The sequence below is a fragment of the Pseudopodoces humilis genome, chromosome 21 (assembly GCF_049639895.1).
Source record: "Pseudopodoces humilis isolate 2021_Gansu_Grassland_sample_001 chromosome 21, ASM4963989v1, whole genome shotgun sequence".
Taxonomy (NCBI): Eukaryota; Metazoa; Chordata; class Aves; order Passeriformes; family Paridae; genus Pseudopodoces; species Pseudopodoces humilis.
In genome coordinates this window covers 505,685-524,087 of record NC_142220.1, presented here as the reverse complement: position 1 = coordinate 524,087, position 18,403 = coordinate 505,685, and the positions used below count along the sequence as shown (strand labels likewise).

The following is an 18,403-nucleotide window of genomic DNA, read 5'->3' as shown; positions in this document are numbered from 1 at the left end:
GGCGCGTTCGGACATCCTGCCAGCATCGCTGGCTTTATTAAGCTAGTAAAGCAACGTTAGGTACCCGCACAGCAGAGCCCCCTGAGGTCTCCTGACGTGCAGAGAGGAGCCGGGGGATCCCGGAGATGATTGCTCTGTCACGCTAATAGATGGAGAGGAGCAGGGAGCGCCGCGCCAGGCTGCTGCGGCACCGGGGCTACAGCTGCCTCTTCTCTGAGCCCTCTCTGCCGTGCCCCTGCCCGGCCTGGGGGCTTCTCCTGCGCTCTCCTGGGGGCTTCTGGCCCCCGAGGGGCTGCACAATCAGGGGATACTGGTGGCATCTCCCTCAACCACCCCTGGTGCCTGTGGCTGCCCAGTGCTGTGGTCGAGCAGGGACAGCGTTATCTCACCCTCGGCCTGGGCTCCACTCCATTCCCGGCCCTGGGGGGCTGCTGCTTTGCAAAACCAAGCAGGTTTTAAAAACCTGGCCACAGGTCGGTAGAGAAACAGCTGATCCTGAATATCTCATGCTCCCACAGGGTTTGTGAGGGGCCCAGGGCACGCCGGGGTCACCCTGGGATGGCGATGGCTCGCAGCCCGCCCGGTGCTGCTGTGTGTTCTCGTGGGTGCTGGTGGCAGGCAGTGCTCCGGCGGCATGCAAAGCAGGCCCTGTGTAATAGATAATAATTAATAGACTGCTCTGGTGGCAAGCTAGGTAAGTAGATAAATAATTTTAATTATCCTTGGGGAGGCTGTAAAATTCACACACAGCCCTTTATTAAACTCTCTGTTTACAACAGTCATTTATATCGTGTGTCATTTTGCATAAAACCCCCTTGGGGCCCAATAACACCGTGTGGCACCATCCCCGGCACGGCGGCTCCTCGGGAGCCTCCAGTGGGATTGCGGTGAGCAGGGACCTGGGGACAGGGACACCGCAGCCAGAGGGCAGCTCCAGGTCTCCCCGGACCCCTTGATGCGCTCACCTGAAGCTGAGAATCCAAGTGCTGCACCCCAGCCCTGCCGAGTTCTGCTCGCCTGGGGATCCCTGACCCCAGAGCCCAGCTCTTTCCCAGCAGAGTTGATGGGTTTGTGCTGATGGCAGGATATTTTTTTCCTCGTTTTTTGCGCATGTCTCTCAAAAGAACCATAAATTCCAAGCTGTGAAATCCCGCTGCGTCAGCAGTCTGCAAAACGAAGTGATATTAAACGTGACAAAAGTCTCTCTAATTCACCCTGGCCAGCTCCTGCTTCCCTCCCCGAAGCTGTAATTGTGAAGTGGAAGAATGGAGATTGCCGTTGTCCCTGCCTGGGATCCACTGAGCCACCCAGGCCTGCGAATGTTATTAATTAGGGATTATTTACAAATAACTCTGCTCTTGCTGTGCCGCACACGCTGCCCTGTGCCCAGGTGTGTTCTCCCTCCTGTCACAGGCACATTCACCGTGCTCCCCGAGCCCCTCCGCTCCACAGCATCCACTCACTGCTCCAGCTCCCGAAGGGCTCCAGGGATGGCTTTGCTGGGGCAGGGGGATGCAGGAGTGAGCTGTTCCCCTCACTGTGACCCACGATGTGACCCCCACGTGCCCCTCACTGTGGAGCAGCACCGCTGCTCGCTTGCCGCAGTGACCTCACCGGCAGAGCACCACACTCCACGTGCTGATCCTGTTCCCAGTGGCAGGTCCTGGCCGAGTCCCTGCCAGCGTCAGGATGAGTCTTTGGGGATTTGAAGTCACTTTTACAGGAGCAGTGTGTGTTTCTGTGCTCATGGGTGGGTTCTGTGAGGGTGTTTGCAGTGCTGGAGGGGCCGGGTGATGCTGCTCTGCCAGCAGAACTGGCCAGGCTTTGCCCGGTGCCCTTGGCTCCCCTGGCCAAGGGTGACCAGGACGCCCTGTAGCCCCTACCTGTGCCAGGCAGGCTGCAAGGGGAGGGTTTGTGTTCTCAGGAGCAGCAGCTTCGCTGGTGAGCACTGGAGCTGCTGCCTGGCACAGCCCATGCGGAGGGAGGCAGAGTGTCCCGGCAGTGAGGAGGGAGGCTGTGCTGGCTGGGCTGTCACCAGCCCCAGGAAGCTGCTGGGGACCTCTCCCACACTGCAGCAGGTGCTGCCACCCCAGTGCTGTCCATGCTCACCCTGCTGCAGGCACGATGAGGGATGGAACTCTGCGGGAGGTTGTTAAATAATTGTAGAATTTCATGCAGGACCGAGCACTGTGCCGTGCCGGTGTTACCTGTGCAGGTGACCCCGGTGTATCCCCACAGCTCTCACTGTCGCTCCTCTGCAGTACACAGGGGCCTGTGCTGCCCATGGACAAGGTGCAGGGAGTGGTTTGGGGTGTGGGGACCTGGAGCAGGGGTTGTTTGGGGTCTCAGAGCAGGAAGGAACGTTCCCCCACCCTGCTGGGCCAGGGCTATCAGTTGTTTTTAGCAGTCGATGGTATTGATGCTAGCTGAGGAGGCCACTGGAGGGCTGTTCTTCCAAATCATTACATTTAGAGCTGAACTATTCCCTTTTCATATAAATCCTGACAAATAAAGATAAAGCAGGACCTTTCCCGTGGAGCTCCAGCCCAGAGTCAGGATCGGCACTGTTTGGGGCACCCACACTCGGTGAGAGCAGGGCCTGGAGCAGACGTGCAGAGACAGGGAAGCTGCTCCAGAAGGACTCACTTTTGGGTCCCCTTCTGCTGCATCTCTCAGTTGGACAGGAGACCTCCCAGGGGTCTCTCTGTGCTTAATATCCAGAGGGCACAGGGCACACTTTGGGGATAGACTCTGAATGTGAGCATCCTGATGGCATCAGCGGGAGCAGGAGCACCCCAGGGTGTCTGGGGAGCAGGACATGCCTGTCTCCCTGGGCTGGTATCTCCACTCCTCCTGGGGTGCACGTGGTGTCCTTTGGAGCTGGCACACAGAGCTGAGGGCAGCAGCACAGCACAGGGGCTGCAGCCAGGCTCACTGGAGAGGGGCTCTTTCCATTTCTTTTTGTTGGCTTTCGTTTCAAGATGAAATTAAGCAACATAAAGAAAACCCCAGCCTTTTTCCACAGCACTGCATCAGTACATCCCTCAAGGGGAAAGCACTCACACAGAGGTTTTCCTGCACTTTGCTTGTCCCCGTGTCTGTGCTCAGCGCTTTCAGAACGCTCAGCCCTGGCCAATTCCCCATGCATTGGGTTTGGTGCTTCGGGGTTTGTTTCTTTCTTTGCTATTGTTTCCAATCAATTTCACTGTAGGTTTGTGGTTGGAATAAAAGCCTCCCCTGCTCTCCGCTCGCCTGGCCACATTTTGTGTCTCTGTCCCTGCTGATGCCACCCCGGGGTGAGCAGGGTGTGTGGCTGCTCCTCATCCATGGCTCACCTTCCTCTGCTCCAGGGCTCACGCCGTGCCCAGGTGTCCACAGCCAAGGATGCCCCCACACCCAGGATCTTCTCTCAGTCTTGTCCTGCTCAGCTGCTCCATGTTCCTGCAGGCTCCTCCAGCTGCTCTGGTCCTCCTGTCCCCGCTGCTTTCATCCCAGGCATTCTCCCAGCTCCACATGCCGGTGTCATCCCAGAGCGGATCCGTCTCCTTGTGCCGTGTCCCAGCAGGTTCTCGGGGAGAGGCTGAGCCACAGGTTAATTTACAGCGTGTGGGGAGCGCGGAGGGGAAGAGCGTCTGCCCGCTAAATAAGTCATGAAGCCAGATCCCAACAGCACAATTAGAATCCTCTGTTAATGATTATTTATGGGGCTGGGAATGCTTATTTAACCTGACTATATTAAATATTAAACCAAATTATAATATTTATACCGGTATTTACAACAAAAGGAGGCGGCGGGTGGCTGGGGCAGCAGCAGGTGAGTGAGTGAGGTGTGTCCAGTGCCAAAGGGGTTGTGGGCAGCACTCAGGGCTCGTGGGGAGCAGAGGAGCACTCATGGCTCTGTCCCTTACCCCAGCCATAGCCTTTAGTGTAAGTGGCAGGAATGCTGCTGGAGGAAAGGAAGGACTTTTGGGTGGGAGATGGTGTCTTCTAAGGAAGAGAAATACCAGTCACCAAGTGGGACAGTAGAAGCCAAAGGAACCCCTGAGCTGGGGTGGGGTCAGAGCCATGTGCTGTACCCAGAGCGGTGCTTTGCTGCTTTTTTTTTGCCTTGGAGTTGAGGTGAGAGCTGGGCCTGGGGCTCTCACAGTCCCCACGTGGGGCTCCCAGCTGCCTGGTGGCTGTCTCATGCTGGACTGCAGCTGCTTGTGGCAGAGCCACAGCTCCGGTGCCAGCAGCCCCCGAAGCTGCAGGAGTTCAGTGCAGACCCCTCTGTGCTCCTGAGCTCTGTGATTGCCGGCTCTGCAGCCCGTTGCAGATAAAATGATGATTAAGGGGTCCCACCCTATAAGCAGACAACCATGTTGACCTTATTTAGGCTCCTAATCAATTTGCCCCTGGTGTGATTAATTGAGATGCTTGCCATTGATTTTCTGTGAGACAGGAGTGGCTGAGGTGGGATTCAGCGGGATGCCTGCAGGGAGATCTCTGCGGTGGCTGCGCAAGGCTGAGCTGTGGAGCTCTCAGCCAGGCAGGATTATCCCAGCTCTCCTCGGCCGTGGCTCCCAGGGATCTCCTGGGATCGCCCTGGGAGCCCTCCTGCGTCCCACAGACGGTGCCATGGGACCTGGGAAGGATGATGTGCTCTTCTGAGTGAGCCAATAGCTTGGGAAAGAGTTCCCACAGCCCATGCCACCGCCAAACCCTCTGCAAGGGGTGGTGTGACCCCTCCCCGAGGTGTGGCCCCTCTCTGAGTGTCCCTGGTGGGGTGTTCTGGGATCACCAAGCACCACGAGCCCTATGTGAGCTGCTGGAGTGGGAAAGGCTCTGACCAGAGCCAGCAGCTGGGGATGAAGGGCCTACAGCACGGATGATTGGAAAGGATTTTCTAGCTAAATTGCTGAGCAGATGGATTTACCCTGGACTGGTCCTTGTGGACTCTGGAACATTTTCTTTTCTGTCACAGTTCCTTTTTATGACCTGCCATTTGCTCCAGCAAGCGAGAAGTGAGCCCTTGGCACCCGGCTCCTGCTCGGGCTGCGGCTCAGGAGCGCGGCGGCTCTGCAGCCACGGCTCCTCTTCAGGAAACTGCTGGGGCCTGCCAGGACAGCCCTGCCCGCTCTGGCTCCCCGGGCACGTGGGGGCTGACGGGGGCCGGAGGGGTGGGCAGGGCAGCAGTGGCTGAGGCAGAGGAGCTGGCGGCTGGCGACACAGGGGATGCTGTGCCAGATACGGCCGCGCGTTTCTAACGAACGACGGATGATTACAGTGACCACCTGCAGCGGGGGCACATCCAGCAGGGCTCCAGATGGGAGTCTGTGGCACAGGAGAAGAGTGAAGCCACATCCCGGCCTGGGACATCCCTCTGTGGTGGGCAGAGGGACAGTGGTGACTCCGGGGGGATCTGGGTTTTCCCCTAGCTCTGCCATCACTGCTTCCACGCAGTGATTCCGTCACCAGCGCTTCCACACGGTGATTCCACCAGCTCTTTTGGCTTCTACTGTCCCAGCTGATGACTGATAGTTCTCTTTCTTAGAGGAAGGGGAAGGACAACACAATCTTCTACCCAAAGCCATTCCCCTTCCTCCAGCAGCATTCCTGCCATTTACATTAAAGGCTATAATGGGTTGGAGTAAATGGAGCAGGTTTGCAATTAGTTTTCCAAGTACTTATCTCATTAAAGTAAATGAATTATTGATTTAGTGACACTCATGCTTTTAGTGAGCGGCACAGTACCATCCCTGCTCCGTTGCTGGCTCCCTGCAGCCGGCCCTTGCGCGCCTGCTCCTGTGAGCACACGTGTGGGTGTGTGGGCAGTGACCGCTCTGCTCCTCCCTGGCTTTGCAGCCAACGCAGGCAGTGCTGGGCGTGAGAGTCCTGTCCATGGGCAGGAGAACAAGAGCCTGTCCATGGGCAGGAGAACAAGAGTCCTCTCCATGGGCAGGAGAACGAGAGCCTGTCCATGGGCAGGAGAACAAGAGCCTGTCCATGGGCAGGAGAACAAGAGCCTGTCCATGGGCAGGAGAACGAGAGCCTGTCCATGGGCAGGAGAACAAGAGCCTGTCCATGGGCAGGAGAACGAGAGCCTGTCCATGGGCAGGAGAACAAGAGTCCTGTCCATGGGCAGGAGAACAAGAGCCTGTCCATGGGCAGGAGAACGAGAGCCTGTCCATGGGCAGGAGAACGAGAGTCTTCTCCATGGGCAGGAGAACGAGAGCCTGTCCATGGGCAGGAGAACAAGAGTCCTGTCCATGGGCAGGAGAACAAGAGCCTGTCCATGGGCAGGAGAACAAGAGCCTGTCCATGGGCTTTGTGAGGGACCCTGTTGAGGTGTGGGTGGGAGCAGAGCCCGCAGGGAGGGCTGGGCTGGGGACCTGCTGGCTGACATGGCAGCTGTGCCAGGACACCTCCCGCCCATCAGTGCCGTGCAGAGGATGATGAGGGAGGGAGGAAGGCAGCTCACCCCTGCCACTGGCGCTTGGCTTGCTCTGGGTCTGTTGGTGCCCCTCCATGGGGCTGCGTGTGGCTCCTCCAGCGCTTGCAAGGGCAGAGAACAGGCTGTGGGGGCTCAGGGCTGGCAGTGTCTGGCAGAGTGTGGATGCAGGAGGATGAAGCACTGACGGGCTGTGCTGGAGCCAAATGCTCGTGGCTGAACCTGCCACCCCCAGCTAGCTGCTGATTCAGCGCTTTTGCTCTGCTCTGTCCAGAGATTTAATCTCTCCTGAAAGATAAAATACTCCATTAATGGAAACCTGCCTGCTCGGAGCTGCCCCTCGCCTCTGGCCAGCAGGAAGGGCTGCACTGTGGTGCTGAGGCTGCCGCAGACGCGTTCCTGTGTTCCTGCTGCATGCGCCGTGCGGGTGGCATGAGGGGCTGTGGGAGGGATGCCGGGAGCGCCAGGCTCCTGTGGTGGTGCCTGCTGTGCCAGGCAGGTGCCATGAACGATCTGGGCGCTGGCAGCACTCCGTTCTCCTCACCGGCAGGAAGGAGCTGGTGATGCCGCAGGAGCCGCAGTCACCGGCGGGGAGGAGGTGCCAGTGACCAGCAGAAGTTGCAGGAAGGATTTCAGCTGGGAGGTTCACAGCTGTTGCTCGGGTGGTGTTTGGTGACCAGCGATGTTGGCACGGGCTGTGCCAAGCGTGGCAGTGCCACACTCTCACCTCTGCCCCCCGAGGGACCTGCCGGGCCCCGCAGCCAAGCAAAGCACTTCCCAAAGTGGGGCAGCACCATGAGCTGTCCCCAGGATGGGACCGCTCTTCCCAGACCTCAGCTGCTGGCTGGAGGACTCTCCTGAGCTGCCCCAGAGCTGAGCTGCTGCTGGCCCCACCAGGGCTCCTCTGGGTGCTGCCCAGCTCATGTCCCAGCTCCTGCCTGGGGATGTGGAACAGCCCTGGCTTGGCCCTGGGCAGAGCGGGATCGTGGGGAAACATGTCCTGAGAGCTGCTGTGCAGGAGGAGCCTCTGCCCCAGCCCCTGCCCCTCCTGTCCCTGACTCCAGCGCTGCTGGGAACGGGATGTTTTATATTCCTTAGCTGGGGAAAAAAAAAAAAAATCCCTTCTCATTTAATTAAAAATGTTGACATTGTGCCTGGCCATCCCACCCGCCGGAGAGGTGGTTATAAATTAAACATTAAACCTTTAATGGCCCATAAAGAAATATTCGCTGCTGTTCTGTATATGGGGATATAAATAGAGAGGGCTGTGGGGGGAGGGGTGGGACATTATTGTTCCTCAGCCAGATAATCTTTGCTAATGAATTTAATTAAAAGCAAAATTAATTTAGGATTTTTGGTGGAGGGAATGGGGGTTAAAATGTACTTTGAGAAACTACCAAGAAGTTTCCCAGCGGATCAGAGCCAGACCTGCCTCAGGTTGCAGTGTGGGGATAGGGGGTGATGAGGTGCAGCTGAGTGACACAGGCTGCATTTCTTGTGCAGACCCCCTGATTCTCATTCTCATTCTCTTTTACCTGGGATCCTGTTCTGGCAGCGGGTCCCTTTGAGGCTTTGAGAGGTTCCAGGCAGAATCAGTCAGCCCAGACCTCTGCCAGAAAAGCAGAGACTGGATTAAGATCCCCCCCCAGATGCTGCCTGGAGCTGCTCCTGCCTCCCATCAACGCTTGGCCGGGGGTTTCCCTCTCCCACATTTGTCCCACACGTGGACAGGGAGGCTCTGGCTGAGCATCCCGCTCCCTGTGCTGCCGGGAGCACCAGAGGGTCTGGAGCTGGGCTTGGTGATTCCCTGTCGGTGCCAGCGAGCGTGGCATCCCAGCTGAGGCACGTCCTGGCTGCGGGGCCCCGCGTTGCTGTGGGGAGCTTCTCAGAAGGCGCCGTTCTTGGGAAATGTGTTTGGGAAATGCGGCGTTACCCATCGCTGAGCCTCCCCCAGGAGCGTGTGGTGTCAATTATTCATTGCAGAGCAGGCAGACTGGGCTCCCAGCACTCCCAGCACTCCCAGCCCCGCTGCTGGAGTGCTCTGGGCCTGCCGTGCCATCTCCTGATCCCAGCCGGGATCCTGGTGGGCGCTGGAAGAGCTCAGGAGTGCTGGCTGGGGCAGGAGGGTTGGCAGGCCTGCAGCTGCAGGGCTGTCATCACACTGCTGGGAACCAGGGAGTTCCCAAACATCTTTTTTAGGGCACCCACACCCCACAGCTGGGTCTGCCCTGGCCCGGGGTGAGGGGAGACCCCCAGCCTGGTGAATGCATCGTGCTGGGTGAGAGTGTTTGGAGGGTTTTTATCATAAGAGTGCTAATGGAAGTCAGCACCAGCCTAATGAGCTGTACTCCTCCATGAATCTGATTCATTGAGGCAGGAATTACCATAATTGATTATCCTGCTGCGCGGCTGAGAACCGTGTTTGCTAACACGAGTGCCTGGGATCAGTCTCTGCTTCCTGAGCCGCCACCGGAGGGGTCTCCGGACCGGCCGGGGCCATGTGCTCACCAGGAGCAGCTCACGGGGTCCCTGCACCCACACTCGGGACCCTCATCCTGGGGTGCTGCCCCTGCAGTGGGGGCTGAGCAGCAGTGCTTGGGAGCAGAGCAGCTGGGCAGGTGGGACTCAGCACTTGTGGGCCCCCAAAGCAGCGCACACAGCTCCCCCTCATTCTTTAACCACTCCTGGGATGCACCAGCCATTCTCATTATTTCCGAGGGTCTAACATGATTGATGAATGTTTGCGTTGGCCATGCTGCAAAAGCCAATTAGTTGAAGTGCAGCTTTCAGGAAGTTTTCTTTGAAATTTGGCTTTATTTCCAAGAAGTGCCCAGAGCCAGGACAGCAGCGGAGCCGTGTGCCGCAGGGATTGCTCCTCACAGGAGCGTGTGCCGTGCTGCTGTGGGCAGAAGGTTTGGGAGACACCAACCCAGATGTGCAGGCAGCGCTTCGGTGCCAGCTGTGCCCCCTCCCACCCTGTGGGGTGTGTGGGGCTGTGCTGGCAGGGTTCTGGGGCAGCCAAGGAAGGGGCCCATGGTCTGTGGGAGCTGGGTTGGCTTTGAGGTGCACTGGTGGAGCTGAAGGGGGGTGGTTCCTGCGCCCATCACCCTGGGCATGGTGCTGGTGGGTGCTGATGCTGCTTGGCTGCCCTGGGCTGAGCCCCTGGCCTGGCCACCAGCTCCTGACCAGCACAGGCTTACAGGGAGTAACACTCATAGCCCAACGCTGCGCAGTCAATGAGCAGACAGCATGGACTGTAACAGGTTAGTGATGATGATCATCGATTTTAATTCTTCCTCCTCTTCCCTGTCTTTTCTAGAGAGCCCAGTGCAAGCGCCGCGGGAGGAGCTGGGCTGAATCAAAGGTACGGAGGTTGGGATGGCAGCGGCTGCACTGGGCTGTGCCTTGGCTGCTCCCGGGGTCCCTCCTGCACGCTGACCCTGCATGTGTGGGGCTGGCAATGGGTGCTTGGTGCGGGGCTGGCCGGGGCAGGGCAGCACCCTCGGCTCAGGGATCAGGCAGGGGCTGGTGGGCACGGAGCCGTGCTCGGGGGAGGGACGGGAGGGAGGCTGCCCACGACCCCCAGCTCCCCCCGGCACTGAGCCCCACGCAGGTGTGACGTGAGTCCTGCGTGAGGAGAGCTGAGACTGACGTGCCTGTGAGTGTCCGTGTGTGCTGACTTGCTGTCTGTCCGTACTCTGTGCTGCTCCCAGGAGCCATCCCTGGAGGAGCCAGGGACCCTGTCCTTACTGAGGGAAAAGAGCAGCCCACAGCCCCATGCTGACCCTGGCCTGGCCACCGCAGCAGATGTTTGTCCCCAGGGTTCTGGGAGGCGTCACAACAGCTCACGGTGTCCCCAGGCTGAGGCAGGTCATGGCTGATGTATGTGGAAGGTGACCAGAGCAGATGCCCTCTGCCAGCCTGGTGCCTGCTGGTCAGGTGTGGATGGCTCCTTCCTGCCCTACCCTCACGTTACTGGATGTCACAGCACTAGGGACATCCCATCACGGAGGGGACACCGCATCCCCCAAGGTCCGTCCCACTGAGTACAGTGCTCCCCCACCAAAGCCAGGGAAGCAGAGGAGGAAAGAAGGCCGAGGGGCTGGAGAGGATGAGTCTGGTGCATTCATTGCTCTGGGCCCTGGCATGGGCTGGGGGTGCCAGTGGGACCAGGGGGTGACGGGGACCAAGGCAGTGGCACCTTGCTACAGGAGCTGCCAACATGCAGAACAATGAAGAGGTGTCTGGCAGGGAAACACTCCCATCCTTGGATGGAGGTGACCTGCTGGGAGGGGACTTGTCTGGAAGGGTCCTGAGATCCCATGGGAAATGTGGAGAAAGAGCTACTAGAAAGGAGCAGAAAGGCTGGGAGGGAGCAGGGCCAGGATGAGTGGGACAAGGGCTGGGGTGTGAGCGTGGGGGACACGTGGTGGTCAGCTCACAGAGGGTCAGCTCACAGAGGGTCAGCTCACTGCTGGGCTGATGTGCTGGTCAGCTGCAGAGCTGGGGGCTGCAGGGCTGGGCTGCCTCACCTCTGCCACCCGTGTGTTTACTGATGCCTTGGTGGTTCCCTTCCTGTGCTGGGGAGGGGGTTTTTCTCCGTCCCTGCTGTGTGTGGGGTCGGAGGCTGCGGGGGCTGCTGGAACGTGCTGGGCTATGGCCACTGGCTGTGTCTGGAGAGGTGTGTCCACAGCAGAGGGGAGGGCTGCAGGGTGGGTGTCCTGCAGCTCAGCTGCCCCGTGCCCGGTCTGGGTGGCAGGTTTGGGACGTGGCACAGGGGCTCCGGGCTCTGTTTGTGCAGGTCTGAGGGGCTGCAGTGGGAGAGGGTGGAATGGTGCTGGGAGAGAGCTGGGGAGGTGCTCCTGCTGCTGGCCCTGCCCTGGCTCCAGTTCTGCCCCTGCCCAGTGACCCCCCAGGTTTTGTCTGCTGGTGATGGAGGGGTTTCATTCTGCGGCACGGGGCCCCTCTGTCTGTCCCATACAGCAGGACTGGGGGGGTCTGGCAGGCTGGGGGGGACCCCAAGTCACAGCTGGGGCTGCATTTACAGGGCACAGAGAGAGAGGAAAGGGTTTGGATCACTGAGATATAAGAGGGAACAGGGAGCCCCCCGCCCCAGCTGCCTGCAGTGGTGCCTCTGCTGCTTTATCACCCTCTCCTGGTGCTGAATTATTGAGAGTGTTGCTCTCGTTTATTGCCGTACTGGAGGAGAGCTGCCTCCAGCCTGGTGCTGTTCTGAATATGATTATGGGGCTGTAGATGTCAGAACCAGCTGGGCCCCGGAGACCAATCTGCTGCCCCCCTCACTCTCCTGCTTCCCTTATCCTTATTTATTCCCTCGCTACCGCGCCTGGTTCAGTGCTTATGGTCCCCTCGCTCCTTCCACTGCGCCGTCCCTCTGGAGGCCAGAGATTTAGTGCCCGAGGAGCAGCACTGCCTGGCTGCCAAGCCCTCACTGTGTGCCAGGGCCGGCTGGGCTTGTGTGCAGCACCCCCTGAGTTATCCCCGGGGCCACACCGCGGCCAGCTCTGCGCTGTGTCCCCTGTCCGGTCCTGCCCCGGGGGTCTGCTGGGGGGCAGTGCTGGGGCTCAGGGGAAGAGTGGCTGCCCCGGCGTTGGTTGGCATTTCTGGGTGCCCTCTCGTACAGTCCATGGTGGCCACATCCCGGGCTCCAAGGACTGTGCCCGTGGCTCCCCATGGCACACGGGGGCCGGGGGCTGCTGGCTCTGTCCCCTCGGGTGGCTGCTCCAAGAAAAGGGGGGACTCTGTGCCTCCCTCAGGACAGATCATCCCAGCAGGACCACGGCTCAGCATCCCTGCCGGCCGGGACCACCGCTGGGAGCAGCGGGTTATGGAATCCTATGGACCGCTGGCACCTCGCAGGTTAACTGTGAGCGGCGGATTCCCTTATTGACAGGGTAGCTTGAAAAATGCTGAGGCAGGACATCGTCTCCTCGGAGTGTCAGCGGGAGCCCACACTGCCGCTGCCGTGGCCCCCGCGCTCAGCCCGGTCCCCTCTCCCCAGCACCCGCTCACCCCCGGGCTCGGCGTTCCCGCACACGCTCGCCCTTCCCTTTGCTCCTCGAAGACACTGGAGAGGATATCATTTTTTCTTCGTTTCCCGGGGTGGATGAGGCGCTGCCCAGCGGGGCGGCCGGAGGCTGGAGGCCGGCTCTGAGCCGCGGCTGCGGGAGCAGGGGGCTCGGAGGGAGCCCGACAGGAGGAGAGGTGGCCGGGAGCAGCCCATCGCCCTCCCCCCGAGCCCCGCAGAGCGCCCCAGCCCCCGCCGCTGACACCATGATGTATTTTTGGGTAGGTACCGCTGCCAGGGGTGGGCGCTTCCCTCCCTGTGTGCCGAGGTTTCGCTCAGGATTGGGGAGGTTTTCCCCGCTGCCGCTGCCTGGCTGTGCCCCCGTCCGGGGACAGCTTCACCTGCGGTCACTGCCCAGGGCTGGCAGGCAGGACATGGGCTGGAGACAGCCCCGGCCTTGGGAAGGTCCAGGGAGGCGGACAGGGGTCCCTGCTGGGGACACCCCCAGCTGCCCTCCTGCCCCTGCTCCTGCCCTGTGCGAGCTGCCTGCCCTGCCCAGCACCAAACCCTTGCCCCAGCTGTACTTTGGTTGTCACCGTGGGCTCAGGGCTGGCCTGGGAGGGGACACGGGTCTGTGGTGACAGTGGGACATTCAGGTGACAGCTCTGTGTGGAACAGCAGCCCTCTCTCACGGTGCCCACCCAGGATCTTGACAGATGCTTGTGGGGCACCCCCCACATTCTATCCCAGGCCTGAAATTCCTGAGGCTACTGATGGAAACCTTCCATGGGGACCCTGAGATCCCCTCGTGGGCCCCAAAGTTCCTCCACAGCAGTCTCTGCTCGGGGGTTTTGAGGCTTGGGGGGGATGCACGGTTCCCCTGCTGAGCCCAGAGCGAGGGGCATGGCTGGGGAGTGGGCTGGGCACGGGGGGCTCAGCTCTCCCTGCACTGGCGGAGCACGCAGACCGTGGCTGGAGGGGGCACAGGCTGAGACCTCGAGGGCTTTGTGCAGGGATGGAGAGGGGATGTGACAGGGTCTGTCCAGGCCCTTGGCCTGGGGCTGGGACACTGAATGTGTCTGTGAGCCCCAGTCTGGGGGCGGCTGGGACAGCGAGCAGAGGGCGAGGAACTGGAGCCAGCAGTCCCCCATGGAGCTACACTCCCTCCCCAGAGCTGCAACACGGGCTGTGTCAGGCTCTACACCATCCGAGGGTCTTCCCGTGCCATCCCAGCCCACCAGCTGGGGCTGAAAACCAGTGGCACCAGCTCCTTCCACCTGCTCCCTCCCACTCCCTCAGAGATGGCGAGGGGCTGGGGGCTGCAGCAGCCTGGTGAGGTTTGCATGCTCCAGGGAGTTGTGCTCACTTGGATTTGGGAGCAGGGAACAGAGTGGGCAGGGGCAGGCAAAGGGGGATGTGGGGAAGGGAGCTTATGGGGAGGAGGAAGAGGATAATGCGGATTCACTGTTTCTCAGGGAGGCAGCTTTCAGGTGTAAGGTGCTTTGTCATGAGGGATGTCGGTGCTGCCACGGCTCCAGAGCCTGTCAGGGCTGGCAGAGCCTCCTGCCCCCGTGCTAATTCTCCCCAGGGACTTAACGATCCAGCACAGCTGCGAGAGAGAAGCGGAGCTGTGTGGCTTTGCAGAGCCCGGCCGGTGCCCGCTGCCATGGGAGCTCCAGGCGCTCCAGGGTCTCTGCTCCCTGTGCCATGAGGTGCCCAGAGCCAGCAGCCGGGACAGCCGCTCCCGGCACCGCAGGGTGGCATCCCCAGCTCTGCTGGGAAGGGCAGGACCAGGGCTGTGCTCCCGGCAGAGCAGCCAGCGTCATTTCTTGGCATCGTGGGCGTCTCTCCGGCGCGGCGTGGGAGGAAGCAGAGGGTCTGGTGTCCCTGCATGATGGGAGCGCTGCGCTGGCTCGGTCATCAACACCTCAACGAGCTGACATGCCAAAGCAAATGAACAGTAATGCCAGAGAAATTAAGAGTGTGTGGGGCAAGGGGAAGAAGGGGTCTGTAAATACCATGATTTATAAACTGTACCCTGGGTCACAGTGCCTGTTTAACACTAACATCCTCTCTGTGCATTTAAAAAATCTTATTATGAGGATGGAGTGTCTGCTTCTGGAGTACCTCCAGCCTGGTGTTCCCCCTCACCCGTCTGCTGCTCAGGTGGGTCCCAGCCCAGTGCTGGTGCCCACACCGGCAGTGCCCCCTTGCTTGGGGTGGCTTGGACCCCTCCTGTTGAGTCCCATGTGCAGGCACCCTGGGGGCTGCTGCTAAAGCCCCCCGGCAGCCTGTGAGGCACAGTGGCAGAGCTGCCAGTTCAGAGGGCACTTTTTCTTGGGACCCTTTGTCAGGCAGAGGAGCTGGTCTCAGGGAAGAGGGGCACCCTGGGAATGCGGCATTTCAGGTTCCTGCTCTGCAGTTGCTCCTTCCTTGCATCATCCTCCACCAGTCCTGCGTCACCCTCCACCATTCCTTCCTCCCTCTCAGTCTGTGCTGGGCCTGGTGCTGCTGGCCCTGCCTCGGTGCAGGCTCTGGCCCCAGCGCTGGTGGCCTGGTCCTGGTGGCCCTGGAAGTGTCCTACAGCCGTTTCCCTGCTGTGGCCCCGGCGCTGCCCACCCGGCCCGTGAGCTCAAGGTGCTCAGCAGCAGCTGCTCTGCCACGGTGCTGTTGCTGCAGGTTAATTTTCATTAAATCCAGGGAGCCTAATTGCCATTTCGTGTAAATATTTTGTCAAGAGAGGGCTTCAGGTAGGGTGGCACGGGCAGGGGCGAGGAGCCAGGCACGGTGACAGGCTCTGGCTCACGCTGCCCAGCCAGGGGTGTGAGCTGTGTCCCCTGGAGCTGCCGTGTCTCCTGCAGGGAGCACGGGTGGCACTGGCTGCTGGAGGTCCCTGTGCACCGATGGTTGGTGCTGGATGATGGGGGACACGGGACAGCTGCAAGTAGGTGCTGTTATGTGGAGAGCACCAGGGCTCCTGTCCCTGCCCGTGTGGCTCGAGGCCAGAGGAGGACGGGTGACACAAGAGGCCACAGAACATCCCCAGGTGTCAGCCCAGCCGCTCTCCTGTTCTGCACGGTGCTGGCAGCTCTGGCCAGAGGCTGACAGATCCCCAGGCCCCATCTGCTCCCCTCGCAGTGGGTCAGGAATATCTCAATGAGGTGTTTTTTCCCTGGATCCCATTAAACTTCCATGTGCTTTCCCTCCACTCCTGCTCCTACTGCCACAGCTGCTGTCTCGGGTGCTGGCTGTGGTTTGGTCACAGTCCCCTCCTCACCTGGTGAGGTCATTCCTGGGTGCTCCATCTTTGGGAATTCAGAGCAGGCAGTGTCTCCAGTGACCTCTGAGAGCTGCTGGAGGAGGAAGGAGCAGGGAAAGATGGAGAGGTTTAACAGGGTGCCAAGGAGGCTCGTCAGTCCCTTCTCACTGTCCTGCTCTGTGCCCCAAGTTGGGGCCATCCCTGTGGCCAGGGTCCTGGGGACGTGGGACCTTCCTTGGTGCACAGTCATTTCTTGCCATGAGATGTTCCTTGTCACACAGCAGCTCAGATCTGTCAATGCCTTCATCTAATTGCTTGATGTCTTTGAATAACTACTAATGAGCTTTTAATTAATGAATGCCACTGCTTGGGGGCATTTTGGAGTGGGTGGGAGGAGAGGATTCGGTTGGTCCCGCTGTCCCTGGGTGCTGGTGGGCTGCCAGCACTGCACTCACAGGATGAGCCCAGGGAGGCTGGAGCACCTGATCTCACCAGTCCTGCCCCCCTCGTGGCAGAGGCCGTGTCTTGCCTGATCTGCAGCCCCCCTTGGCAGCTCTCACGAGCATCAGCATCCGGCTTTGCCCTGTGAGAGAGTGCTGCAGGGACCACAGGGCCCTATTAAACACCGGACACGCAGTCCCCGGGACACCCAGCCCCCCGTGGCCGTGCATTGTGCCCCCACAGCAGCTCCATGGGCACTGCATCATCCCTCTCTGTTGGGAGAGGGTACACGGGGGTCCCAGGAAGGGATTTCCCATTGCATCCTGTGGGTCAGAGTCTGGCCATGGAGCTGGGGCGACTCTGGGCTGGCAGCAGCTCTGACGGGTGCTCAGGGCCCTTGGCAGGGATGTGCCACAGCCCTGCTGCGCCGCCAGCCCGTGTGACACTGCCTGCTCTGCGGGGCTGGGGACACGGGGCTCCAGGCAGACCTCTGCTCCTCGTTCCTCGTGGATAAAGTTTCCAGATGGTGGAGTGTCCCTTGGAGAAGGCCTGAGCTTTTCTGGCATTTCCCAAGGAGAGGACAGCACCACACTGGCTGCCTTGGGCACCTCCCAACAGCTCTCGAGTGTGCAGCAGGTACATCCCGGTGCCTGGAGCAGCCAGATGTGCTGCACTGTCCCTGGCAACTTCCCTGGAGCAGCCAGATGTGCTGCACTGTCCCTGGCAACTTCCCTGGAGCAGCCAGATGTGCTGCACTGTCCCTGGCAAGTTCCCTCAGTGGTTTGGGGGTGCATGCCCACCAGTGCTCCCAGTACAGGCTCTGTCCCTTGGCTCCAGCGCCAGAACAGCGGCCAAGGCTGCTCCAGTCCTGATGTCACGTTGTTCTCCCTCTTCCAGAAAACAAACCCAAGGAGGCCTGAAGGATTCATTTAAAATAAATAAAAAACTGGGAATTGTGCTGATTTGAAGGAAAGGCAGCCCCATCCTGAGCGGGGGAGCGCAGCGCCAGCCCAGCCCCGAAGGGCAGAGAGAGATGTGCTGAGAACTGCAGCCCTGTGCAACTTCAGCCTTTGATCGTATATCTCACACGTGCCCTTTGCTTTCCCTCTGCTGATATTTATTAGGTTTAATTTTACTGGGACACGGCTGTAAGTGAGACAGATGGAATGGGGTCTGTGCGCCTGGTGAACACATCTTAATTAAACAGATAAATAAACTTTCATTCCAGGAGGCTTCAGTTTCGGAGGTGCTCCTCCAGGGCTGCGGCTCTGCGGGGCTGGGCACGGCCCTGGGGCCACCACCGGTGCCGTAGGCTGGGACTGTGGCACCGTGTCGCTGGGAGCAGCAGGGTGAGGGCAGCCAGCCACTGGTGGCCAGCAAGGTGTTCCCCACTGGAGCTGAGTGGGGGCTCGGTGTCGCCCTGCCTGGCCAGTGTTCCCCGGGCTCCCCGCTGCAGAGGGGCAGCTCTGCAGCCAGGCACGCGCCGGTGATGGCAGGAGAAGGGAGAGAGGAGACTCCAGCTCTCCTCAGCTCCCAGAGCTGTGCCCATTTCGCTGCTGGCTCAGGGCAGTGCCAGCACTTGTGGTGCTGCCACCGGCCAGGAATGCCTTTGAGTCACCGTGGCCGGAGCCGGCGCGGGGGAGGATGGGCACATTACCTCATCCTGGAGCCAGTTCCTGCCTCACGTGGGCTGCTTAGTTGGGCACCGCAAGGCCAGTGTGCCAGGCAGTGCCCTGCCGTTGTCGCCTCCAGGAGCTGCAGTGGAGCCAGAGCAGCCCAGGGCCTGTCGGCTTGCACAAGGTGATCCCCTCGCCCTGCACCAGGGGATGTGTGGAGGTTCCTGGGGGAGCCCCTCTCCCCCGAACTGCACGAAGGGCTGTGGGAGGATGCACTTGTGCCTTTCAGGGCTGTCCCACATCCTTCCCCAGGTGCTGGAGAGCACAGGAGGGCACGGCACTCCCTGGGAAGGGAGGCTGGAGACCGGCATGAGTGTGGGGTCTGAGCACCACGGTGTGCCGAAGGGGCCACTGCGTCTGTCTTGGTCCTTGGAGCTGGAGGGGCAGCGGCTGTGGTGGGGCACCCACAGGGAGCAGTGCCTGGGGATGCTGTTGGCAGCAGATGTCACTGCTGGACCTTTTTGGTACCTGGCACCACGAGGTGGTGGTGGTGACAAAGCCTCCCCCAGGCTGGCATCCCCTTCCTAATGTGGCTCCTTGAAGTCCCTTTGGAGTGTAGGACTCGGGAC

At 60.3% G+C, this 18,403-nt stretch overlaps 1 protein-coding gene across 8 annotated transcripts in view; it reads left to right on the top strand.

The window, feature by feature from the left end:
- The window catches only part of RBFOX3 (RNA binding fox-1 homolog 3), a 131,289-nt gene that overhangs the window by 91,201 nt on the left and 21,685 nt on the right, over nucleotides 1-18,403 (top strand). For all 8 annotated transcript variants that reach the window (XM_088065317.1, XM_088065314.1, XM_088065315.1 and 5 more), the window contains one exon: nucleotides 9,750-9,794. The gene's annotated coding sequence lies outside the window, so the exon portion shown is untranslated. The remainder of the gene's footprint in view (nucleotides 1-9,749; nucleotides 9,795-18,403) is intronic.